Source organism: Rhipicephalus microplus, unplaced genomic scaffold (assembly GCF_043290135.1).
Source record: "Rhipicephalus microplus isolate Deutch F79 unplaced genomic scaffold, USDA_Rmic scaffold_21, whole genome shotgun sequence".
NCBI classification, from domain to species: Eukaryota; Metazoa; Arthropoda; class Arachnida; order Ixodida; family Ixodidae; genus Rhipicephalus; species Rhipicephalus microplus.
Window position 1 is genome coordinate 5737668 of NW_027464594.1, and position 26190 is coordinate 5763857.

At 45.3% G+C, this 26190-nt stretch overlaps 1 non-coding gene across 1 annotated transcript; it reads left to right on the plus strand.

The window, feature by feature from the left end:
* The first annotated feature begins 5862 nt into the window (after positions 1 to 5862).
* Positions 5863 to 12326, plus strand: LOC119159893 (uncharacterized). The gene is made up of 2 exons (XR_012888934.1): positions 5863 to 6040; positions 11333 to 12326. It is a non-coding gene; the product is annotated as an uncharacterized LOC119159893 (transcript).
* Positions 12327 to 26190: the final 13864 nt, after the last annotated feature.

The window sequence follows — 26190 nt, forward strand, 5'->3', positions numbered from 1 at the left end:
TTGTACGATCAAATTATGCTACCGAAAGGAATGCAAAAGCAGGAAGTCTACCAACAGTATGCCCTTCTATAATGTCTCACAGTACTGAGAAAAGGCAAATGAGCTCTAGCGAATTTCATTCGTATACGCTTAACGAAAACAATAATTATGTACTATAGGACAAGAGAAAACTTTATATTCAATGGAAGAGGTTTCTTCGTGAAGAAATATTCAGTTTGAAAAGTTATCAAACAAGGCTTACGACGCAAGATTGGTGAAATAAATGGTGGCATAGCAAGTCTTAAGGAAACACTTCACTGCACTCCAGCATACTTTTCAATGACGCTGATTCAAAGATGCCTTGAATATATTTCCGCCTAGTAGATCTCAGTGAATGGTCAACACCCATCAGTGCCCCACCACTTTTACTTAAAGTTTATGGCCAGATCATGGTGAAATCTGATTGCAATTCAAGGGAAGAACTTCAGAAGAGGGAAGTCAGTGTCTCTCCCAGTTTTGGAAATTGTAATCATGCGAGAAGACAATAAAATTACAGTGTAGCATTAGTGCAACGTTACTGCAGAGGAAATCGTTGCTTTAGTGGGAACATGCACCATTCGGTACTAACTCAAAAAAGCATGTGGTGTAAAACCTCACAAAATGGCTTCAAAAGGCAGCCAAGTCTGTAACATGCACGTGTTATTCAGGCGCTTAAGGGTTTCTTCGTGAACTGCGACGTAGAAACAGGAATACGCCTTATATTTTGTGTTAACTTCCTGAACTCACCAGGAGTTGCATTCATGCCTATTTTAACAAGAAATGACTGGCTATTTCGTTAAGGGCAGTACACGTAAGCATAAAATGGTTGATGACAAAGCAGATTGGCAGAAAGAGCAAAATCAGTGCCGTGAAACACGCGTATTGCTAGCATTGAAAAGAGCAGAAACATCTCAGTGTCAAAAGATGTCCTTCGAGTGCATGGTGCCCTACATCTTCAATTCTAACGTCGATATTTGAAATGGCTAATCTTCGCGCACACTAAGAAACATTTCCAGGCATACTGTGAGCAAACTGTTCAGAACTCGAAAGCAATTTTTTGTATATTGTTTGGCAGTAGCTAGCAATTGTAATGCGGTTCCGTAAAAAAGTGCTCTGAGCAGAGTCCGCCTTTTCCTAATTTTTTGCTGTTTGAGGATCGAATGGTGGGTTTGGCTAATTCATCGATGATGTTTGGAACATCCGGAACTATATGCCTTACATCACTGTAGGGTATCTACGTCAACACATTCATTGTTGTCAACTCGTTCATGGTGTAACTTTTGTCAACACGGCCTCATAAAGTGTGAGGCCCATGGGATGGCTTCATGCATTCTCACAATAGAGTTCCAAGGGCTCTAAATAGTTAATCATTTGTTCCAAACAACAGTCTTTTTTGAAGGTTGCCGAGAACGTGACGTGAAAGCATTTTATGTTTAAACTAAGGTATTGCTCCGACAAATACATGACTTTTGCTTTTATTCTAGGCAAGTGCCCGTTGCGAGTAGATACCTTGTTTGTTTCTGATATACGAAAGCTTCCTAATATTTTCTATACCAGTTATTATGAAAATTTATCTCAAAATCGCCTTCTTAAGGAGTTCAAGACGTGTGCTAAAAGGTTGAGGACAGCGAAATTAGAGGATGTCACAGAACGAGCGCTCAAAAAGAGCGCGCCGCCAACTCCTCGCGACGAAACGCCGGAGTGACGCCGCGAGGTCAACGATAAAAGAAAAAGAAAAAAGAAAACAAGCTCCCCGGGCACGCTCCCTCTCCCCGCGGAAGCGTGGCTTTACCGACGAACCTCCTCACCCCACAACGGCGGCCGAGCAAGCCCTCGATTTTTCTAGAAGGAAAGGGGCGTGGTCATACCGAGTTGAGTCATCTGCCGCGGAGGGCATTCCAACCGTCTCGTCCTCTCCCCAGCCTTCGCTGCGTATCGCACCGACGAAATGACGAGAACCTTCTGGAATCTCGCGCGGAAGGTATTTATTCGAGCAGCCGAGACGAGAGAGCAGGAGAAGACGGAAGTTAGCGCCAGAGCGCGTAGGGATTCCGCCGTGTAGTCGGCGAAGGTTTTGTCCGTGGGGACAAAGCAGGAGAAGAAGAGAATTTCCACCTGAGAGGTGAAGGCTCGAGCTACAGGCAAGAGCGTGTGTCTCCCGCTATCGAGCGAAGACGCGTGGCAACAGCTGCGTGTGTGAAGCCGACGTGTTTCCGACAAGGAAGGTTGAAGCTTGGAGAGTGGCCAATTGAAGACGCGAGGTTTCCTGGAAGAGAAACTTCGGCGAGGTTCCCTGGAAGAGAAACTTCGAGGGGCAGCGGAACGGCAACAACGCTGGACTTTGAGTGAGTGATTCTCGGAAGAGTATCATTCAGACTTTTGTTCCAAGAACTTTGGACTGAATAGGTTTTCTATCTCTTTAGTCTTTAAGTGTCTTGGCTGTTCAATGCATGCGACTGCATTGTAGTGCGTATTGTCGTCTGTGTCCGTTGTTTCGAGTGTGGCTGATTGTACTGTGTAGTACGTTGTTTGTTTGGTGACCAATTGTATGCAACTTGTGGAGTGTGCATTCTTGTGTATTGTTTTCGATTTGCATTGAGAATATAGTTTTGTTTATCAACTCTCGGCTCTGACTTGTTCTTTGGGCCACAGCCAGCGTCCGCTGGCGCGCCGAAAAGGACCACTTCTAAATTGTCCACGCTTTCGTGGTGCGGCTCGGGGGGCCGATACTTTGGCCCTTGGAATTAGCCCTGTGATCGCCTCCCTAATTAACGGGACCAGTGCGTGACAGAGGACACTTGAGCTTTGTCTTCTAGAGTACAACTCACCAGCCTGATTGGCGTCCTTTCGAATCATTTTTAAATTCGCTAGCTTTACTACACTTCTTAGTAGACACGAAAACCATACCATGGAACAAAACATCTGTGCGATTGTAAATTGACCATTTTAAAAGTATATTATAATGCCTACTACGAATTCTGTTGTGAAGGTCCCACTACGCCATATTTTTTATAGAGTTGCCGTGATGTTCTCCTATAGGAAGAAGACTCTTGGCGAAGGGCGAATTAGGTTTATGATTATCTTGTCTTTTTTTATCGGTGTCTATGTGTTTACATAGAGTGAGTGCGTTAAGCTTTTGGACGGGAAAGGTGTAGTCCTGCGCGTCATGTTCGAAGTACCAAAGAGTCATACAACTTAGTTCCCAGACCTTAACAGAAAAGGGCACCGACACCGTTTTTTGAAGGTCAATTTTCTCTACCACACAAACCTCCTTTAACTGAGATGGTCCCGAGAAAGTGTCAAGCTCAGCGAATGCTGAAGAAATATATTATTTTAAAATTAAAGTCAATCTTTAACGGCTCACCTTCAGACACCAAAACTATAGCGTGATGTCAGGTTCCACTACCAATTTTTCAGACTTCACGCAACAGTCTGGCTCGCTGCAACGAATTCAGGAGACAAAACCTCCAGATGACTTCCTGTTCGTTATCAATGAAGCCACAGGTGCGAAACGGCGGCGGAATTTTTACAATATTGTTCATGGACCCGTGACAAGAAGCTATGTTTTAAACCAAGATACTGTCTGAACCAAAGCTAGCATTTCAAAACGCATTGTAATTGCTTTTTCACGTTGCTTTCACGCTTAGCAGTGCATTTTCCGTTAACTTGAGGGATTGACCTTTCATATGACACAAACAAAGACAACTGAAAGTTTTCGCGTCAGTACCCTTTTAACGACACTCATTGGCCCACATAACGTTCATATAAAGTTATCTTTTTGGACGCAATTTCGAGCGTGAGTGTTGCTCTAGAAAAGTGCTCCGGACCTGGATTGAATAACCATGAAACCAAACATTTTCATTGATAGATGCAAAAAATTTCTTAGCGAACTGCAGCCATTTCGAACGTTTCTATCGCCATAACTATCTATTGCTGCTCACATCTCGATCACGTTTTTTAACTTTGGCTACAAAAAAATTTGTGCGGAAGGGTAAACGAGTTCGATAAGTATGTCTAGTTGGTGTTGACATGAATAACGCGAAAATACCACGACGTACATCATCAGACCCTTTGAATTGACACACATGTGGTACATATATACCCGTATACCATGGACCCCGCTATGCAGTTGTGCGCCACTCGTCAGTGATAGTTTATATCCTCCCTGAAACAGCCAGAACATACGTTGGTAATTAAAATGCTTTGAAAGTGCAAAGAAGAGCTGACTTCGTCAGCACTGACCGTGACTACAAATGATAAATATCGGGATTCCGGCAAAAATTAAACCCTAGAATGCTGCATGGCGATGAAGTATATGTCTTCGTAATGTTTTTTCATTCCTCATCTTCTTTCCTCATTCTTCCCTCTAATCTTTGTTTCCTCTGTTTCTTCTCTCCTCCCGAAAGAGCGACCAGACGTTGTGCCGCTCGAGGTGGCAGTTGCCAGCTTGCTCTCTCCCTCTTTTCTCTGTGTCCTTGTGTATTCATGTATGGAAATCAAATAAATATTTAAATACCACAGAGCAACACCAGGTGCCGGAACTGCTTTCTAAAAAGACCGTATGCCGCCGTATTTTCGGTGAAACGTTAATTAAGCTTGCAGAGTTGGTTATCTTATTTTTAAACTGTACATTTGTACTATAGTGTTACACGCATCACTTAGGGTAAACTTCAATTGTATACATAAGCACCAGCCATGGATCTTGGTCTACGTAGCACTCGCAAGCACAAGAACTGCCCGTGCATCGTTACTCAACTGGAAAGAACAAGTTATATAAAGCATATGTGGCTGTTCAAGATATGTCTGTGCCTATGTGTGTAAATATGTTTGACGTCATTTCCTAATGTCTCGCTAATTGAAAAAAACATACCGCTGTCACCTTCAATCCACATGTTTCTCTTAACATCGATTCACATGGTACCTCAAATTTTCACTCAACACAGCGTTCATTTCTCACTCTCAACCGATAACGTCGATGCCAGAATGTCTGTGAAACAAACTCTGTGAAGCTCTGGCATTATAACCGATCTTTTTAATAATAAATAAGTGATTATCATGATCACTTACTAAAAACGTGCACATAGGCGTTCAACCAGTATGAACGAATTGTCCGGTAGCATGCTTACATTGCAGGTAAACTATTATTTAATGAAGAATGACTTAACAGATGGTGAGCTTCTAGCATGCCGTTCACTCATTCTCAGCATCTAATGAATGCGTGTAGACACAGCTAGCAACATGAATATGTAAATCGGAAATTAAATATATAATTTGAATCCTGATGAGATGTAGTATTATGCTTACAAGTCTTTTTAAGCATTGCTTTGAATTTTCATTAGGAATTAGAGATACTGCATAGTTCTGTAAGCAACAATCACACAGCTCTTCTCCATTCGCTATTATTGCAAGACTTGTGGAACAAAGAAGAGTTGACTGCTCGGAGACGTCTTTATAGGTATTCAGGACGCAGATAATGACTACATATGGTTGCGCAGAATAGTCTGTGCACTGCAAACAAAAGGTGTTGAACGCAAAGCCTCTAGTTCTCCGAGTGTGCTTCAATGGCGGGAAACACGGATTTCGAAGAATCCCTGAATCGCGCTGATTTTTTACACTTAGTCCAAAGGCGTGAGGGTGCGTGCTGGAGATGAGAACGGTGCATGTAGCTGCGACGTGATCGCGATAAGCATGTCCCGAATACAGACCAGAACAAAAGAGCGATCAGGTCATTTGCCTCATAGCACTCAAGAATAATCGCTACTTCTAGTGCATCGATAAAGAAAAAATGTCAGGGATGGCAGTTTTGTGGCCCCTTACTTCAAATATTGGGGGGACGGGGGAAGCTATAAATATGCAAAAGTGTCTGTGCCATCAGTAGTTTGCATCGCCAAAAGCGACTCACTTGAGTTATTGTTAACTTCAAAGTCAAGAGAAACATCACTTTTCATGCACTACCGTGCAAGTCCTGCACGAGACTAAATCTTACATTTATCCGTCAACTCGGGCTTGCAAAAAATAACAGGTGAGAGGGCATTATAATGTTTCAGGTATAAAAACGTGTGTTAATGGCACTACCAGCTCCAATACTAACAAGTTGATTGTAGTTCGAATCTGTTTGAATCTCAAGTTTGCTATTTCTTTCTGCATATGTAACAGTTTCTATTTAGCGCTGAAGTGTCAACGTGGTACATAGGAAGCCTCGCTCCTTGCTAATATGCTTTTTCTTCTATATATATTAATTTTCACCATATTACAGATTAGCCTCGAGCAGCAGAAAAATTGCGCCATCTACAAAATCGTCAGTCACGAAAATTCGATGGGAAATAAAGATGAAGTACTTAAATGTTACTGCTCCACATAGCTTAAGTTGGAGTGAGCATGTTCTTGGCATTTGGGAATCAGCTCAGCGAAAGTTGGAAATGCTACGACGCAAACTAAAACAGGCATCTCCTGATATAAAACTTAAGGCTTTGACGATGGTTGTTCAACCCACCCAGCAGTACGCGAGTGCAGTGTGAGACCCGTATCGACTAACTATAATAAATGGGATCGAGCAAGTGCAGCGTCTGGATGCACGTTATTTTTTCCAAGTACAGAAGTACTGAATCCACCACTGCATTGATTATTAAGGCAACCCTTGCAGGTTTATCTTCACGCATAAACATAGCCAGACCAATTTTTTATAATCAAATGTATCATGTTATGCTAAAAATCAATCCCCGACTCTACTCGATGCCACAAGGTAGAGTATCACCTCAATCTTCGCACGCTTAGGTTGTGAGACCTTACGTATCCAGAGTTCATATCTCCAATCATTCTTTCTTGTTCAGAACAATGGAAGACTGCGATAAACCAAACGCAGAAATATATTATGCTGCGATTTCACTCGAGAGTTTCGACAAAAAACTTCAGTCGCAGGATATTTAATATCTAAATACTTATCACGTATAACTTCAGTGCTGTTGTTTTGTATAATTTTTACGCGCTGTGTATGCCTTTTTTTCAATTTTTAGATCACATTGTGCTGTTTGTGCTATGCTGTTTGTATATTCTTATGCTATTTGCATTTACTGTTTCTGTATTGTAAACTGCCCCACTGTGTAACAGCCCAATAGGCTAATAGTATAGAAAACCAATAAGTAAATATATCTCCCCTGTAAACGGTATCTGTTTAAACTTTTACACTTTGAGTAGCATGCGATGCAGTGCATGGGTCGACATAAAGTTTCTTTCATCACAGGCGTCTTGTCCGACGTTAAAACGTCCTAGAAAAAGGAGCACACGGTGAACTTACTGCCGTTTCTGTTGCTGTTACTCGTCCCTGACTTTAGTTGAAGCACGCTACATGTGTTCATCGCGCGTGAGCAGAGCCTCGTTACCCGACGCCATGAAATGATCACTGAAAGAGTGAAAGAGAAAGAGGCCACAGCATCTTATCTAGCTTTTAGATGCGAAGCAGCTTTTTGCCTAGCCTGTGTAACGCTCTCCCTCCATCCGCATCACTCCTCTCGCCGCAGGTGTTGGAGCGGTGCCAAGTAGCTGACGCCCTCATAGCAGTGCGTGATGAAGTCTCTCTCTCTCTCGCCTACTACGCGCTAGCCACGTGTTAGCTTTCTGTCGCCTCACCCTCTCCACCACTCGCAACGCTCGAGCACACTCCTCTAGTGGGCATCATCTAACCCACGCCACATCTCTCCATCGCTCGGTGAGAAAAAACCACGAGTAGGTGAGTGCGTGCGTTCCGCGCGCCACGAGAATCTTGCGGCGCCGACAATGTGGACAGCGCGCCGCTGCTTGCCACGCAGTCGCGCTGACATCCAAGCGGATCCCTCGACTAAGGGCCCTCCCACCACAAGCCAAGAATCTCCCACTACTCGGAACTTCTCCGCAGAAAATGTCCTGTAACTAGATAAGTTTTCAACCACAATGACGGGCGGGGCGCCGTCGCGGCATGCTTCCCACTAGTGTGCACGTACCTTTTCCGGTTGTCGCCAGCATCGCGAGGGTTAGCGAAGCCAATCTCATTTACGAATATCGACGCAAACACCAACGAGGCGCGAGTCAGAGAATTTGAACGCAAGCGCAGGCATTGGACGACAAGCGACACCGACGGGGTACGAGTCAAGAACGACGATCACGTACGAGAATACAGACGGTGCATGAATAACACCGGCAAGACGCGAGCCAAGGAAGTCGAGTGCAAATGCCTTCAACGGGACCCACATACCATGAATTTGACGTTTCAGACAGACGGTAACTCGAGTAAACACTACATCAATTTACACTTCAAACCATTCTTTCAGCACCTTCGTGGACGCCCGTTTCAACCAGGTCAATGCCGTTCGTAGCACTGCAGCTTTGCATACCACCAGCCTTCACTTCGGAGAGATGGCCTACAGTTTTTTTTACACACGCCAGAACGCAGTAGCACGTCAGTGCGTTCTGGCATTGCTTGGACCAGATGTTGCACGTGCGCAGTAAAGGTGGTAACGTCACACACCACCGGATTGAACTCCGCCACAAGCAGTTTCACGTCTAAAAAAAGACGCGACGCTGTAGTTAGTGATTCCTGGCTTTACTTGTAAAGTGAAATAAGTGTTGGAGCACGTTCTTACACGAGAACAGGTGGATAGACGCTAAGGAAACATGCTAAACTTAGAAATGCAGTATACTAAAATGGCATGAACACCGCTACGTATATGCAAAGAATCAGCAGCAGCGGTCATGAAAGCATACGAGTTAACTCCCTCCACTCCTTTTTCTTCATCATTCAAGTTCTATCGGACCTCTCCCTCCAGGATGCAACTTTATTTTGCCGCCTGTGGTTAGGAGTAGCTTTTACGAAGGCGTACTCCTTTCGTATAGGAATGGCGAATAGCTCCCGATGTGAATCGTGCGACATGGACGAGACAATAAAACACCTACTGTGTTCATGTGAACGTTTTGCGAGCGAACGCAACTTGCTACGCGAAACATTAGCGACACTAGACAGTAGACCTTTTTCCGAAGAGAAGATCCTTGGTTCATGGCTGTACGCGTCGCAGGCCAGCAAAGCGACGCGGGCATTGCTAAGTTTTCTAAAGATGACCGGACTACACGACCGCTTATAAGCGTGCAATGGACAAGGTCACACCTACACACATGTTGCCCTTCACTTCTCTCTCTCTTCTCCTTTAATCCCCTCACCCCTTCCCCCAGTGCAAGGTAGCAAACTAGACGTGCGTTCTTCCCTTCCTCCTCCTCTCCTCAAATCAGGCCTAACATTTGCAATAATTAGAGAACCTATAGATTTAAAACTGTCGACTTGTTTATATTTATGAGATGTACCAAAGGTTTTCTGGCACACAATTCAGCAACCAACTAACTAATACGCATCGCTCATATTTCCCTTGCTAGCCCGTCTCCTTTGCCATAACAAAACGCTACCCAATTCTGCTCTGCATGCGCACATTTTATAATGCAAGAATACGTCATATTATAAGGGCTCGTGTTTAACGTCCGAAAACCACGATATGATTATGAGAGATGCCGTAGTGGAGGGCTCAAGAAATATAAACCGCCTGGGGTTGTTCAGCGTGCACTGAAGTCTGAGCACATAGGCCTCATGCATTTTCGCCCCATCAGAAATGTGGCTGCCACGGCCAAGATTCGCTCCTGTCACCTTCAGGTCAGAGTGCCACCGCTGTGGGTGGTGCGAGGGTGAGTTCTCTTCCGGGCCAGTTAGATGGTGACTGCGATGTAGACGCATGCGCTTCTTTCAGTAAATCTCACTAGAACGTCCGGCTTGTGTCATCTGCACTTCTGTGTTTGTGCTCATGTGTTAACATGCTGGAAGCCTTCACTTTGTCGTCATGTAGCAACTGGCCCAGAAAACCACACTGCTACAGCACTCCATATCCCTTTCATACACATTACCATGTTAGTTTTTGGATTTGCGCTACTGCTGTAAAGCGCAAAATGGTCCTATTTTACGTTATTCAGAACTTCTGGTTTTAGCCTAATTTTATCGGCATCCGTGCTTATAGCTCTTATCTCATACTTTGCGGCGTTCACTTCGGGGCTGCTTTTGATAGGCTCAACAGATATTGGATCTTGCAGGGAAAATATGGTTGCGGCTTTCATAACAAAAGAACACACACATGAGCTACCGCAACCTTATATATAATGATTGCACGTGGTTGCTCTAATCGTAGAATACAGTGCAACTAGCCTGATATAAGGGCATGTTAGTATGACTGTCGTAGCCACTGCTTATTCTATACGTCGCTAAAAGGTTACGCATGGCAAAGGCCATGCAGTTTGTGGCCTTTGAGGCACGTGATTTTTCGCGCATGTACGAATACTTGAAGTTTCTAATAAAACTGGAATATTTTCTTTGTTAGAAACACGTTAACTTTTAAAAGGTTGCAACGGATTTTTTTTCTTGACAGCGTGCTAAATATGATGTGTTGTGTCACAGCCACACCAGCCACATGTGTATTTTATGAAAAATAAAACATTGCACAAAAATTATGGCATATTCAAGAAGTGAAATAAAGGAGCGGGTAAAGCCGTGCTATTGTTGGGAGTTGCCATAAATCCGCCGAAGCATTGACCGCTTATGCATGTAAATGAGTGAGAAAGTGGTGTACAGTTATACACCGCGTTTATGATCAGGATTGCTATCTTAGGCTAAGTTGTATTTTGCTTTTATTAATACTGCTTTGTGGTATTGAATGTAGCCTGATGTTGGCAAAGACGAAGACTGTGCATGGTCCTCTGAACCTGCACTTTGTTCTTCCGCGCCCACAGCACGTGTGAGTGTGCGCGTAGATCTGCATTCGCGGACGCCTTTGCCAATTCGTGTCCAAGGTCAGCAGGCTCTCGAGTATCTTCAAGGTCCGTGGCACATCATCGCACAACTGTTCTGTGATGATCACCATCATCGTCATCTTGAAGATGTATAGTGGGTACCTTGCATGTGCTCGACTACGGCGCACAACAATGTCAATGAACAAGCCTCAACCTTAACAAGAGCTTCGTTTCTAAAACAGACGAGATGAACACAGACACTGCGCCGTGTTGGCGCTTCATCGTGTCTCCTCACTCTATGTCTGATGAAGTGACCGATGTCCACGTATTCGAGGAAGCGTCGTTTTCACATCAATTATCAATCTGTTCAAGATTATAGCAGTGCAATCTACAATGAATTGACGTCTAACACAAGTGGCTGTCTACAATAAAACAAAAACAGTGATATGGAAAAGCAGAAAATAAATTTTTGATGAAGGTCTATTGAGCTGACATTCATGAAACTTTATTTTACTGCTTTCAGAAACGCCTAGCGCCATGGAAAGGAAAAGGCCAGCCTACCAAATAATTGATGGAGTTCCGAGGTGTATTTTTCTGAACCCGGGTTTGCTGAGAGAAGGACTCAAGTTCAAAGCGAAGGCAGGAGATGTCGTACAGTCAACTTTTCCAAAAAGTGGGACGAATTGGCTGATGTACATAACGCAGCTCATTCTCAGGAATGGACAGCCCATCACAACGTATGAGGAGTTCGTCAAAGGATGGTGTTCAGTCGAATACATGGACGCCACTGACTTCACTTCACCTCTACCTCTGAGGACATTCGCTACACACTTGCCGTTGGACAAGCGTACCATGACTCCAGAAGGCAAGTATGTCTACATCGCACGAAATCCGTGGGACGTCTGCGTCTCTTTCTATCATATGGTAACCAACATGAGCATTTATGAATTTCAAGACGGAACATTCGAAGATTTTGTCGACACTTTTGTGAGCGGCAATTTCGGCTACGGAGACTACTTTGAACACGTAGCAGCGAGTTACGCTCTGAAGGAAGAACCAAATGTGTTCTTCATTACGTACGAAGAACTCAAAAATCACACCCGTGAGGTGGCGTTGAGGCTGGCGTATTTCTTGGGAGAGCAGTACGGCTGTGCTCTGGAGCAGAACGAAACGTTATTCCAAAAACTACTGGAGAGATCACAGCCCGAATACCTGCGCAGCGTACTGGTTATTGATATGACTGGCAGAAGCAACCCTCAATGGGACGCGGTGCTTTCAAATAAGAACGTTACCTGCAGGGAAGGCCACGAAGGCGACGAGAGCAAGTACTGTTACGTGAGAGTTGGAAAAGTCGGAACTTGGAAGAATTACTTCACCTCCGAACTGCTCCGCAAGATGGAGAATCGTATTCTGGAAGTTGAACAACACTCTTCCGTCATGAACCTTTGGAAGGACATCAGGGCCGAAACTATCGAAGTTCTGAAGGATTTTGATTAAAGACGGCTAGTATGGCAACATTGCTGTGCGTTCATGTTTTAATACACACGTATGCATTATTATACAAGCTGAGCCGACATACCGAGTATCTGAAAAGTGGTCACGAGAGAGAGAAAGAGAGAATGAACTTTTATTCTGAGAGAAGACAGGGATATGTCCCATTACACACCAGGCTTTGGGCACTCTCAATTTCAGGTAGACGTGGACCATGGCTATCTAGCGAGTCCTTTCTACCGACCTACCTAATTATTGGGGTCTGGTCTTGACAGCTCAGCCTCCCAAAGCTCTTCGTTTATTAAGGCGAAAGCCTCAGATGGTCTATGAAACGCGGGAATTTTTGTTGGCGTGTTCATAAAAATGCACACAAAAATAATGTTCGCGTGATGACGCCATAATGACGTCATAGATCGAGAATATGTCCCGTCACCACATGGAATCGTCATTTGGTCGAACACGGGTGAATCACGTATTCACTACAATACCAGGTGGGGCGCAGAAAGCCTGCCATGCCTCTGATCCTGCACACAGTGCAAAACCGCGTTTGATGAGAGTAAGGGAGACAATCAAGAGAAGACAAATCCATGCATAGAGGTTAACCAGAAGGTATAGTATACCTGCACTGAGGTTGCGAAAAAGAACATAGAAAGAAAGAGATACGAAACTGAAAAAAAATTTATATGATAAAGGTTTCATACGAACAAACTATGACATGGAAAAACAATCGTACGCTATAGCAGATTTCTTAAATCATTATTCTACCGTAATGAACTTGGTACCGGAAATGATGCACATTAAATGCTTCAAAAAAAAGTTAAGTTCATTTCAATACAAGAATAATTCTGTTTTTTACCTTCCTGCAGTCTATACTGTACGTATACTTAGAAAATCTGTCTGCTTTAAGTGTATATAGAACAATGTATATATCTGTAGAATCCTGTATATATTTGGCTAACGATTTATAGTATATGTAATCCTTTGTATGTATTTTTGATTATCTCACTGTCACTGATGTTTGAGTTATGTGTGTCTAGAAAGGGATGTGGCACTCAGTCAGACACTCGTGCCTTTTTGTCACACCTCCTAGACAGAACAAACGTCTACATTATTAGTCTTTGTCTGAAATAAAGTTGAAAAGTAGAAAGTTGCAAGATATACATAAAGAAGAAATGCGAAAAAAATCGCAGCCACACACATACACACACATGACAGCGTCCCACTCAAAGTTTTTTTTTTAATACGCCAGTAGCTCACAGGGAGCCTACGAGCGCTTCCATGGAGTTTTCTGCGATGTTACTTCTGGATGGTTGCATAATAGTCTCTCTTCCAATAGAGACTGGCCACCTAACTGTTTGAGATTGTGTGTCTAGAAAGGGATGTGGCCCTCAGTCAGACACTCGTGCCTTTTTCTCACACCTCCTAGACAGGACAAACGTACACATTATTAGTCTTTGTCTGAAATAAAGTTGAAAAGTAGAAAGTTGCATAGACAGGACAAACGTACACATTATTAGTCTTTGTCTGAAATAAAGTTGAAAAGTAGAAAGTTGCAAGATATACATAAAGAAGAAATGCGAAAAAAAAATCGCAGCCACACACATACACACACATGACAGCGTCCCACTCAAAGTTTTTTTTTTAATACGCCAGTAGCTCACAGGGAGCCTACGAGCGCTTCCATGGAGTTTTCTGCGATGTTACTTCTGGATGGTTGCATAATAGTCTCTCTTCCAATAGAGACTGGCCACCTAACTGTTTGAGATTGTGTGTCTAGAAAGGGATGTGGCCCTCAGTCAGACACTCGTGCCTTTTTCTCACACCTCCTAGACAGGACAAACGTACACATTATTAGTCTTTGTCTGAAATAAAGTTGAAAAGTAGAAAGTTGCATAGACAGGACAAACGTACACATTATTAGTCTTTGTCTGAAATAAAGTTGAAAAGTAGAAAGTTGCAAGATATACATAAAGAAGAAATGCGAAAAAAATCGCAGCCACACACATACACACACATGACAGCGTCCCACTCAAAGTTTTTTTTTAATACGCCAGTAGCTCACAGGGAGCCTACGAGCGCTTCCATGGAGTTTTCTGCGATGTTACTTCTGGATGGTTGCATAATAGTCTCTCTTCCGATAGAGACTGGCCACCTAACTGTTTGAGATTGTGTGTCTAGAAAGGGATGTGGCACTCAGTCAGACACTCGTGCCTTTTTGTCACACCTCCTAGACAGGACAAACGTACACATTATTAGTCTTTGTCTGAAATAAAGTTGAAAAGTAGAAAGTTGCATAGACAGGACAAACGTACACATTATTAGTCTTTGTCTGAAATAAAGTTGAAAAGTAGAAAGTTGCAAGATATACATAAAGAAGAAATGCGAAAAAAATCGCAGCCACACACATACACACACATGACAGCGTCCCACTCAAAGTTTTTTTTTTTAATACGCCAGTAGCTCACAGGGAGCCTACGAGCGCTTCCATGGAGTTTTCTGTGATGTTACTTCTGGATGGTTGCATAATAGTCTCTCTTCCGATAGAGACTGGCCACCTAACTGTTTGAGATTGTGTGTCTAGAAAGGGATGTGGCACTCGGTCAGACACTCGTGCCTTTTTGTCACACCTCCTAGACAGGACAAACGTACACATTATTAGTCTTTGTCTGAAATAAAGTTGAAAAGTAGAAAGTTGCATAGACAGGACAAACGTACACATTATTAGTCTTTGTCTGAAATAAAGTTGAAAAGTAGAAAGTTGCAAGATATACATAAAGAAGAAATGCGAAAAAAATCGCAGCCACACACATACACACACATGACAGCGTCCCACTCAAAGTTTTTTTTTTTAATACGCCAGTAGCTCACAGGGAGCCTACGAGCGCTTCCATGGAGTTTTCTGCGATGTTACTTCTGGATGGTTGCATAATAGTCTCTCTTCCGATAGAGACTGGCCACCTAACTGTTTGAGATTGTGTGTCTAGAAAGGGATGTGGCACTCAGTCAGACACTCGTGCCTTTTTGTCACACCTCCTAGACAGGACTGTGATGTGTGGTGCGCGTTCAAAGTGCGCGCCTTCGAAAAGTGCGCGAAATTAAAGGATGACCGAGTGCACGTGCTGCAGAACGAAAGGCAGCTGGCGATGCAGAAGGTCGAGCAAGCGGTGAATGTTTGCTCCGATAGCAGCGTTTGCTGGAGGGAAGTCGATTCCTGCAAGGTTGGCCTCGAACCTCGCGACAGCCTTACTTCGGAGCGAGAAGCTCAGATAGAGGAAGGCAGAGAGGTGGACAGCCAAGAAGGCAGGAGTCATGAGGAGTTTGTTGAAGCGACGGAAAGCTTCTCTGGCTGGGAACATATTACTTCCGTTAGTTGCTTGGGGACCTCTGAGAGGCCAAGCACCTATGAAGAAGAGCGCCTGGATATGGGCGACCTAGAAGCTGTGGAAAATGTTGTGGAGCAAAGCTTCGATAGCAGGGAACAAAGAAGTTCCATTCAGAATGAGGTGTGTATCAGAACGTCTCAAAGGCCGAGCACATTTCGGGAAGGGGTAGGGCTACCTCTCAATAGCTCCATGGAAGGAGCGCTAGAACGTCATTGGGAAGATGGCAGCGAATGCCATGAAGGCTCTGATATAGTGGCCACTGATTGTTTTGTACCGACAGAGGTAGCAGCAGGCACCACGTCAATGGTCCTAGACCATACGTATATCTCACTCAGAGAGAGAGGGGATTCTAGTTCACAGGATAGCGTAACTGCTATTTGTCCGAGAAAACACGATGGGAGTGCTGAAGCACTCTTCAAAATAAACAGTATCGAATCGGAGGTGGGCTCGATAGTAGGTATGGAGAATGCCAGACAGGGTCTTGAACCTGAGAACGTGATTGGTTTTGAACCTATAATTAAGTCCACTCAAGATGAGCTGTATAATGACCGAGCACAACGGCATCCCTTCTCAAGAATCCAGGAACCTCACACGCTTGTCGGAGCGTTTGGGCTTGCTGAGGGCACCCCGAGCTTGTGTTCATTAGATGGTGAACTAAAAGAAAGCATTTGTGTGAGAGATTGTGGCATTTGGACATTCGTGTCTCAGTGCGTTTCGTGTCGACGCCGACGGCTCGAGACCGCGCCCTGTTCCTCTGTGACCGGTAAGCGTTCATGTGGCCGGCGGGGGCGCAGACAAATTTGTGATGCGGGTTCTTGTTGCTGATTTGTTTTTCTCCCGGGCTGAGCCTCAGAGAGTTTTGTTAATAAGGACAAAGCCGTTCGGTTTCCAAGAAACACACAAAAAGTTTAATTGAAAAGAAAAAAGGCAAAGATTCCTCACAAAACAAAACACTTAATAAACAGTTGACTGGACATGACGAAACACATCTGTAAACACCCAACAAAAACGTTCAAAGTCAGTAACTAAACCTAACGTTCGAAAGGGGCTGAGTGATGGGAGTAGCGCAAGAGTATCGGTGCAGTCTCACCTACAAGTTGGTTTTCGGCGGTGATGAGAAACCGGAACGCCGTGACTCCTGCGTCACTGCGTGGGCTGGACGAGGACGAGGGAACGCTGGCTGCTGGCGACACGTCGAAAAGCCCTACCAAATCGTGATGGTTTCGGCTTGAGGAGCGTGGACACGTCGGAGACGGGAGAACGCAGGCTGGTGGCGACGCGTCCGGGAACTAGGGTCGACCTAGTCAAGCAGCTGGGCGCACAGCTCGGGCCCGGAGCCCGACGGCTGTAGCTCGCCTGCCGGAACCAAAGTCCGCAGGCCCTGGAAAGGAGTTCAGGACCGGATGGCCACGGTCCTTTGGAGCGGGAACCCGACAGCAGGAGGCCCCGGCCGGTGGAAGTCCTGTAGGCTCGGGTCCGGAACCCAACGGCCCGTCTTCAGCGCCCGGTCCGGTGACGACCTTCCGCTTGCACTGCCTGCCTCGAATTCCCCTTGCTCTGCTCTCCCCAGGCTCCTGCTTCAGCTCTGGCCCACTTGTCTCGTTCTGATTGGCCTTTCAAAACTCCGTGGTGATCAGCCATTGGCCCTTGTTTTCTTTATGGTCTTGGATGCTTGCGCTCCACGCTCTCACGTGTACCGGTCCTCGGCGTCGTCGTTGTTCAGGCGACCCAGCACGTGCACTCGGTCATCCTTTAATTTCGCGCACTTTTCGAAGGCGCGCACTTTGAACGCGCACCACACATCACATACGCCCCCCTTTCATTCAAGTTTTTTTTTTTTTTCTAAAAAAAAAAAACTGCCGATGAGTGCGCGTTCTGCACTACGTCACAATTAAACCACATATGTCCGCCACACAGTTCACTGCATTGCCCAAAGGTCCACATTCACTAACCTCAAAATACGCAAGAAGTGAGAAAAAGTATGGACACATCTAGCGGATTGTGAAAATCCCCAAATTAGTAGTACACCACCCCTTTTTTTATCATATATACCCTATCATCTCAAAAACTATACATCATGTTAATGTTACATTGCATGTAACTTCTTCAAATATTTACAAGCAACACCCTTCCATGGTCCGCAAGCAAGATCCAAAAGAAACCAGCGGGAAATCGAATTTGACGCTTAAGTTATAGCGTCCCGTACAAGACGTTTAACTGCTCTAACCATTTGACAAGAGTAAGGAATCGGAAGCCAGTGGAAGAATTCTCGACCGTAAGCTCGTATGAACCTAAAGCTGTGTATCACCAGGTTCCCCACCTCGAAATCACAAGCATACACGCTGGAATGTCTGTATGCCAGTCGGAGGCGTTGCCTCCAGGCGCACCAGTACAACCACGCCTGAATCATTTCATCCTTCCCACGAACGCCTTGCTTGAGCTCGTAAGCCGCTAATCGTTGAGACATCCTAACAGAAGCGACCTCTTCAACCGAAGATGCCAAAGAGCACCAGTCGGCGTCCTTCCTCGTACAATAACCTGCTGGACCATTACTGCCTTCTGGTTCACTTTCCATCCCTTCAGCTTTCTGTATTGCTTGTTCATCAATACTTTCAACCCTTCTGCCTGGGTCATCGTGATTACCCTCATTGTCACATATAGCTGACCTACATTGCAACTCTACTCTCTGTTCTTCAACAAGTGCTTTTGCATTTTGCTCCAATATTCTTCTAAAAGCATCATCTACAATTTCCCGAGAACACAAGCCATCTCTCTGTATGGGCAAGTTATAATCATGGTGAAAAACCATGTCCGTAGCGTCTGTTGCTATCTCCAGTGGCCCAAAACAATAGGTAGCTGCTACATCAGAGCTTTCATTATGGCATTCGCCGGCATTACCTAGGAGACCTTTTATTGCTCCTTCAGCGGAGCTATTCAGAGGCAATCCTACCTCTGAATAAAGTGCGCTTGACCTCTCACAGGTTTCAAAATACCCTTTACTCTGAATGGAACGTTCTTGTTCCATGCTCACGAAGCATTCCTGCGCTTCAATAAGCTTATCGAGTCTCCTAGTCTTTTGACTGTTTACCTCCCTGTCATACTCTTTCAGAGTTTCTTTCTCTAGCGAAAGGTCATGACGAGGTACAGGGTCAGTCTCACGTAAATTCAAATCGCTCCCGATGTAACTGCTTTCAGAGCACACCTCATCCACTGGTTGACTACTCTGGCTCTCAGACCACGTATATTCAGCGTTCTCCCTCTCAAGCCACTGCTGCAAATCCTCATATTCTAGTTCCAACAGTCTCTTCTTTTCGCGCATCTCTATCTCGAGCAGCCTTTTCTTTTCACGCATTTCTAGCTCAAGCTGCTCCTTCTTAGCGCGTGTCTCTCGCTCGAGCTTCTCTCTCCTAGCCCGTGTTTCTCGCTCGAACTCCTCTCTCTTAGCGTGTGTTTGCAATGCAATCTGCTGCTTTTTAGCGTCACATATCGCAGCCCGTTGCTCACGCTCCCTCTCCATCCGCTCCTCGTACCATACTCTAAACTCCGCTCCCGTCAGTCCCATTTTATCCGCCAACTCAATTAACTCCCACGTGTTCGTCATCGTGTTAACCGCGTCAAAAAATCTACTGGAAAAACAAACGACTTTGTCCTGTCGCTGCGGACGCCAATTTGTGATGCGGGGTTCTTGTTGCTGATTTGTTTTTCTCCCGGGCTGAGCCTCAGAGAGTTTTGTTAATAAGGACAAAGCCGTTCGGTTTCCAAGAAACACACAAAAAGTTTAATTGAAAAGAAAAAAAGGCAAAGATTCCTCACAAAACAAAACACTTAATAAACAGTTGACTGGACATGACGAAACACATCTGTAAACACCCAACAAAAACGTTCAAAGTCAGTAACTAAACCTAACGTTCGAAAGGGGCTGAGTGATGGGAGTAGCGCAAGAGTATCGGTGCAGTCTCACCCACAAGTTGGTTTTCGGCGGTGATGAGAAACCGGAACGCCGTGACTCCTGCGTCACTGCGTGGGCTGGACGAGGACGAGGGAACGCTGGCTGCTGGCGACACGTCGAAAAGCCCTACCAAATCGTGATGGTTTCGGCTTGAGGAGCGTGGACACGTCGGAGACGGGAGAACGCAGGCTGGTGGCGACGCGTCCGGGAACTAGGGTCGACCTAGTCAAGCAGCTGGGCGCACAGCTCGGGCCCGGAGCCCGACGGCTGTAGCTCGCCTGCCGGAACCAAAGTCCGCAGGCCCTGGAAAGGAGTTCAGGACCGGATGGCCACGGTCCTTTGGAGCGGGAACCCGACAGCAGGAGGCCCCGGCCGGTGGAAGTCCTGTAGGCTCGGGTCCGGAACCCAACGGCCCGTCTTCAGCGCCCGGTCCGGTGACGACCTTCCGCTTGCACTGCCTGCCTCGAATTCCCCTTGCTCTGCTCTCCCCAGGCTCCTGCTTCAGCTCTGGCCCACTTGTCTCGTTCTGATTGGCCTTTCAAAACTCCGTGGTGATCAGCCATTGGCCCTTGTTTTCTTTATGGTCTTGGATGCTTGCGCTCCACGCTCTCACGTGTACCGGTCCTCGGCGTCGTCGTTGTTCAGGCGACCCAGCACGTGCACTCGGTCATCCTTTAATTTCGCGCACTTTTCGAAGGCGCGCACTTTGAACGCGCACCACACATCACAAGGACAAACGTACACATTATTAGTCTTTGTCTGAAATAAAGTTGAAAAGTAGAAAGTTGCATAGACAGGACAAACGTACACATTATTAGTCTTTGTCTGAAATAAAGTTGAAAAGTAGAAAGTTGCAAGATATACATAAAGAAGAAATGCGAAAAAAATCGCAGCCACACACATACACACACATGACAGCGTCCCACTCAAAGTTTTTTTTTTAATACGCCAGTAGCTCACAGGGAGCCTACGAGCGCTTCCATGGAGTTTTCTGGGATGTTACTTCTGGATGGTTGCATAATAGTCTCTATTCCGATAGAGACTGGCCACCTAACTGTTTGAGATTGTGTGTCTAGAAAGGGATGTGGCACTCAGTCAGACACTCGTGCCTTTTTGTCACACCTCCTAGACAGGACAAACGTACACATTATTAGTCTTTGTCTGAAATAAAGTTGAAAAGTAGAAAGTTGCATAGACAGGACAAACGTACACATTATTAGTCTTTGTCTGAAATAAAGTTGAAAAGTAGAAAGTTGCAAGATATACATAAAGAAGAAATGCGAAAAAAATCGCAGCCACACACATACACACACATGACAGCGTCCCACTCAAAGTTTTTTTTTTTAATACGCCAGTAGCTCACAGGGAGCCTACGAGCGCTTCCATGGAGTTTTCTGCGATGTTACTTCTGGATGGTTGCATAATAGTCTTTCTTCCGATAGAGACTGGCCACCTAACTTGTCGAAAGCCCGACAAAAAGATTGCCTCTGTGTAGTGTATTCCGGGCAGTCACACAGAACATGTCGAATTGTTTCTTTGTCGCCGCAGTGCTCTCCGGTGGCGTTGTTGGACATCCGGAAGGCATACGTATGAGTAAACACAACAGCTTTGTGCTTGTTAACTAATAAGGCATGTCGATTGTTGGGCAAAAAAAAAAAGGAGTAGTCGGCACCACGCGTTGGCACCAACCTCTTCCTAAATACATTTAATTTAAAAAACGCGGCAACCAGCTACAATACACCCAAACTATAGTGACACCTCGGTGAAGCTTTGATGGAATGCTAATGTTAGATCTCACATGCAAGAAATGTGGCTCATTCCAATTTAATATGGTGCATTGGCCCTCAAGCATGCGAAGCAAGACGGGTGGTCAATGAATACATCAACTTGAAAGAAAAGGAAGATGGCTCATGCCATCGAGTAGCCTTTGGCGTCTTAGGCCCCGAGAGTTTGCTGTCGGAAGCCCAATGTGCAACAATTGTGACCTCGTACGGTCATGGTCATCGGTACAATTTTTACCTGTTTTAAATACGTTTCCCTGTGTGAGTGATTCAATGGTGGACCTGTTCACTTGAAGGCTGCTGACAGCAGGTACTAAAATCATTTCACGCCTACAATGGCCTTTAATTGCTGTGGCTGTTGAGTACAGGGTAAAGTATTGTGAAAATGCAGGTTATTTTCTTTTATTTGCCGTCTATTGACGGTCACTGATCTCTGGCAGAAATAGGTGCAGGAATGTGAATTTACAGGCCGTCGGTGCAGCAACGCCTCGGTGCGTTTAGGGAATAAGAGGCGTTTGGAGTTCACATGCATTTCATTGGACGGCTATACTGAAACGTTGAGGCTTTGTGTGGAGTTTGTGTGTGTTATACCCTTCAGTGACACCACGTGTGCGAGGGGGGGGGGGGATTTAAAGCTGGTATTTGTGGTGGTCACCGTGGTCTCGGTTAGATGAAATACAGACAGATGGTAGTCACACTGCGCGCGAATAGCGTGTGCTTGGTCAAGATAGTCGTCAAGTGAAAGCGACTCGTTAAAAACGCCAGGTCTGCGCGGAAGGTGCAGCACAGTCACAGCGAAAGCTAGAAGAGCAGCCTTTCAGAGCCTTTTCAAAACACTCATTGTGTAAGTAATGCTAGCAAACTTGCTTGATACCCACTAGGTCATTATTATTTAACATATTTGGGTAGTAGGCCGGCAATCGCTATGCTATTTTTTGTCATTCTGAGAAGCGTGGTATCCACTAAACACTTGCAAAGAATTTTCTGCCAATTGTTCATGCAGTAGCTGACGGCGATGAGAAATTATGGTTCAAGTGGGTATGTGCCATAGTTATTAGGAGAACAAGAACAAGCTTTTGTAATGGGTTGGAGCATCGGACGGCCCACTCGTTATGCTATTCGCATTGTGCGACGACTGGTTGCTCTTTCGCCGTTTCAAAGCGCTTTATAGGTCGTATTGACGTGATTGCTTTCCTGACATCAAGCCTGCCTAAGGAAAATTTGCCAACAAGTCAGAAGTACTGGCGTAGGTCAGTCGTAGAGTACTGGGCTCGCACACAGCGGACCCGGGTTTGAGCCCCACTGTGTCATTGGTGCTAGACTTTTTTTCTAATTTCGCGCGACGTGGTTACACACACTGGTGGCGGTGGCGGTGGTGGTGGCGGCAGCGGCAGACAACTGCGCGTGTCCCGAGTTGTGATCTCATAACAGCTTTCGCTATAAAATAATTAGGTGACCCGCATTGGGTTGCATCAGTGTGCGACGAGAACGCAAAGTATTGTGTTTCGAGCTTATTGTCGATTACTCGAAGATGAATTAATAATTCTCAACTTATATAAACCCAATCTTTCTGGTTGAAGTATAGCGGTGACCACGAAAACTTATAACGTGATTACCACCATAAAATTACGGCACGTACGCTGGCTCTACTTGATAGGTTGAAAACAAAGCTGGTCATTCTAGCACTCAATGAGTAATAACCTTTCACACTGTCTCCAAAAGCGGATAAACATCTCTAGGCGTACAAAGCGTAATATATACGGGAAATGTTTCCTGCAGCATCACACAGGCACTGTACGTAAACTATTCTTCAACGAAGAAACGATTCAATAAGACATACTTTTTTTTAGAATTTCAGCCGCTCTTACCAGGTCTTTAATGAATACCTTTACGCACATCATCAGTACAGATATATGAATTGCTAAACTTAATATAATTTTAACATTGAAGAAAAACGGGGGGGGGGGGGAGTGTCAACGTTGGTAATAGCATTTCTCTTAGCATTGCTTTAATATGTCTGGAAAATCAGAGCAGCTGCTTGACTTACTAAATACCAATCGGGCAACTTTTTCTGCTCCACCCTTGTTGCGGGGTGTAGACAACTTCTGTGATTGAAAGAATGTCCGTACAGATATCGGAGGGAGGCAGCAATTGTTGATGCACACCGCTGTGCTTATTGCTGTGTGCACTGTAATAAAAAATTTATTGAACGAAAAGGAGTAAGTGCTGTGAGTGCGCTCTTATCGCGGCAAACATGTATGCGGGGCAAGCGCTCAGTTTCACTGACCTCTCAGACCAATGGTCTGGACGGCTTGAAATGTGAACGGCGTGAGTATGTCCTGCGTCATTCCGGTATCCAGGTGCTGATTAAATCTCAGAACAAAAAAAAAACGATCAGGTAGCTTACCTGAGTAAAATGAACTCCTACTTCCAGGGGCCCACGATAGAGCAAAGTACGTCAGAGCGGATCATTTCGTAGACCGTGGCTCTGGGTATTAGCGACAAAATGTCGGTTTGAGCACTAGTGCACTTCTGCCATCAGTAACTACCCTGCGCACATAAGACTGACATCGCTTGTTGGAATATCAAGGTCGAGGAACACGGCGTCACTCTTCCTGTGCTGCTGTGCAACGCCTGTTTACGACCGACGCCCGCACTTGTCCACTGAACTCCTCCTGGCAAATAAGCAGAAGGCAAGCAGTAACTTTATACTCTACAAGCAATCACTGTACTGGCGCTGTTAGTTTCAAAAGTGGCATTCAGTTTTCATATATACTCTTTTGAACAGCAGCAGTGAGCTGGCGGAGTCGGACTGACGGGAACGTGGCTAAAGCCTTTTTTGTTTCTGTTCCGTTCTGTCTTTCTGTCCCCCATCTCTTCGCCCTTCTTATTTTCAGCTTTTTGTTCGCTGTTTTTTATTCATTCATTTTTTCTTTCTATTGTCTTCCTTTCTTGCTCTCTTTCTATTTATCGCTTTCTTCCCCCTCTTTCGAATTGTATACATGCTTTCTGTTGTAATGTCTCCTAGCCATGGCAGTAATATACGCAGTGTGTATAATCAACGAAGCTCTCATAGACCAAAAACAACATTTCTCTCTGTCACGAGACTGCGCTTCATATGCCACAGTTGGCGGTACAAGTGTAGTTTTGCTTGCGTTAAAATTGTCGAGGTGTTCGAAGAACAAGCGGAAGAAGACTCATCTTTGATGCGAAATTCTACAGCTGGTTATGCTGCATGTGGAATTGCCTGCGTTACAGCAACCTACCTCATCAACCTATGACAGTCTGGCTCCCTAAAATGTTCTGAACCTAGAATAAAGGGCAATATGATACAAGAAAAACAGCGTAGAATGTGTCGTTTCTCTCTGTCATTGCTCATTTCAGCCTTTGATAGTCTTTTCCACATGCTACCATGTTCGCAATCTGAAAAAAACATGGTTGACTTTCTAAATTTTCCGGTATAATTGCATGTTCCGGGTGCGCCAGTGCGGTGGGAAAACAGACAGACGGGAGCAAGCAGTGCATCTTAAAAAGACAAAGAATAAGTAACGTGATTTTCGTCATCAACCACGCTGAACAGCTTCGTTTCGCACACTCGCCCCACTTCCCTTGCCTTTTTTCGGACATAACGTGAAAGCATTTCAGCGATGGGAACAAATGGGTGAGGGTTTCTCGGCTGCTGCTGTGCGCCGTTTCGGACGTCTTTTTCGGCACCGATTGGAGATGCAGATTCACCGACGGTGACGAAGGGTCGCGAGCACTACGAACAGAGCGGACGCAGCTGGTCTTGAGCTCTGCGATTTGAGCTTGTTCTTGCATTCCAACGTAGCGGCAGCCTTTTCACAGGAAGCAATCCTAATGAAGTCAGTGCCCATGTCATCGTCATTCACAATTCACGGCAGTCCAAGTCGTAATATGAAGCAACAACGATTCTTTGGAGTAATATCACTTAACATCGCCTAAAAAACAGTCGTGTCATTAGGATCGTGCAGAAGCTAAGTTTGTGACATATTGCCGCCATGAACCGTCTAACTCAAGTCACTTCACTTAAGATCGCCTTATATCGCGCTACAGTTATTCATGTGACTAATTCATGCAACATCACGTAACGTCTATATACTCACGTGAATAAAATGAGCCAATAGCAGCCAAAAACCATGTAACAACTAGTCACCTGGATAAAATCACTTGACGAAACAGTGCGTCACGTGACATGTGCCCGTCAAAAAAATTGCCCGCAGCTTCCCTCGGGGGAACACTGAGGAGGATGCGGAGCATATAATTGGTTAACGGGGTGCTAAAGTGCGACTTACTTGGGTCGATGGCTAAATTGGTTAACGTGGTTGTGAAATGGGGTGTTAAATTGCGACTTACTTGGGTCGATGGCTAAATTGGTTAACGTGGTTGTAGGAGGGGGTGTTAAATGAGTGAACACGTACACACGTATGCGAAAGGGCGGCGCTGGTCGAAGGGACGTCGATCATTGTGTTTGTGGATTCGTTGGAATTCATTTCACCGCGACCTTGGACGTCGACGCGCCGTACAAACCAACCGACGAGCGGCAACTGAGCGAGCGAGCGCCGACCTTGAGTATATATACAGCTCGACGGCGCATGCACTGTCAGCTGTTGAATGTTCTCGAAGCGCGACGCCACATGCGCGTCCACTGGAGAATCAGGAGAATTGTTGATGTCGAACGCGGTGTGTAGAGGAGGAAGGGTGCACAGATGGTGGAGGAGTGAAGCACGCGCGGTGTGTAGAAGAGGAAGGGATGCAC